Here is a 1,895-nt window from a genome sequence, read left to right on the forward strand (position 1 = left end):
GCGCAAAAATTACAATTGCGCTACACATGTTACATATCGCCGCGAACGTCGCAGTGAGAGCAATCATTTTAGGGCCATCAATCACTGATAACACTAAACTGATGAGCGGTAACAGCTTTTAAAGCGTCGCCTACGGCCAATTTTGGGTATTATCGTTTTTTGAGGTTTCGCGCGCGCACGCACTTTTAAGGCTTGACATGTTCAGTGTCAGTAATATAGGGGAAACTTTTTTTTAAAAAATTTCGGTAATTTTTCCTTAATATAGTAAAAAAAATAAAACCCCCCAGTGGTGAATAAATACCACCAAAAGAAAGCTCTATCTGTCCCCAAAAAAGGGTATAAAATTCATTTCAGTACAGCGCTGCATGACGGAATAAATGTCAGTCAAAGTACCGCAGCGCTGAATACTGAAAAATGGCCTGGATGGGAAGGGGGTTTAACACCGCGGATGTCAACTGGTTAATGTATTTCTTTACCGATTTACTTAGCCATATCGGCTTTGTTTTTGATCTTTTGCTTTTCTTCCCTAGCTGTATACACCTGGTTCTTGAAACAGTCCCAATTCTGGTCCAAGTTTAGTTTATCAAATAAGTTATCACAATCGATTTCACCCACTATATTACGCAGTTCATCAAAGTTTGCCTTCCTGAAGTTTAGGCTTCTTGTCCGCCCATCCCCCTTCCCTTTCTTGCAACCAATATTGAAAGCAATCACCTTGTGATCACTATTGCCCAATGTCTCCCCGATTACAACATCCTCAATTAGCTCCGTATTTTTGGTGATGATCAAATCTAGGATTGCATTTTCCCTGGTCGGGACCTCAACCATCTGATCCATAAAATTGTCTCGCAACATATTAAGAAAACGGGCTGCCTTAGCCGATTTCGAAGTTCCATTAGCCCAGTTGATATTTGGGTAATTGAAGTCTCCCATTATCACAACATTACCCTTTTCCCCCACTATTTCTATAACGGGGAATAACGGTTTTAAATAAGAATTGTTTTACCAAAAAGGAAAAAGTGTCCCTGTAAAATAACTCTCCACACTTGAAAAGCTTCCATCTGTATACAACTGAAATAGAACCCGATATTCGGCATGCACAGTATTGGTGCTTACCATAAGCCTCACTAGCAACAGGCACTGGGGGCACATGTCCTGGGTCAGTGGCGCTTCTGCACTTTGCAGCTATTCAGGAGTGCCAGCACAGCTGTAGGCCATGTCACCAGCCGATAAGCAGAGACTCCCGCATAGCAACACAGTACACTGTTTCCCATCAGACCTCTGATCAGAGGAGCAGGATAGAGCTGGTGGAGGTCCAATGCTCCTTATTGGTTCTGACATGCCTCTTACTCACATCTTCAATCTCTCCCTTTCTACTGGTATATACTGGTATTTTCTTGCAAGACTGGTGGCCCTATGGGTGTAGATGCTCTTCCATGTAGTGAATCTGTGACTGGGCTATTTAAGCATTTATATATTCTGAACAAGCAGTCAATTAGCAGTCAAAACAAGTCCCTACTGAACCCATAAGGCAAAATCACCCTCACGGTTCACAGTAGAGGCACAGAATTTGGCATCTAGTTGGTTTCTTACCTTGCTCCCACTGACAACATTGATTTGGCCGCTTTCCTGCGTTTTGATATAAATACAGAGCAAGTGCTCTGGGAGAGAAAGCAGGGCTTAGAAATTGGCTAGAACCTGACCTCAATGCCTTTGCTTTGAATATTCATTGTTCCACAGTGCCTGCAGCTATATAAATCAGTTAGGTATCCTCCAACATTGTGTTGTTCATTCCCACTTTGGCTTTTGCTGTTAATGAGTTTCCAGACGGTGTGGAAGACATCCAGTTATTCTTGGGCCCCTTTAAGTGCCACCTTTAGAGTCAAGGCAGCTTT

This window comes from Nanorana parkeri, unplaced genomic scaffold (assembly GCF_000935625.1).
Source record: "Nanorana parkeri isolate BGI_ZX_2015 unplaced genomic scaffold, ASM93562v1 scaffold895, whole genome shotgun sequence".
Classification (NCBI taxonomy): Eukaryota; Metazoa; Chordata; class Amphibia; order Anura; family Dicroglossidae; genus Nanorana; species Nanorana parkeri.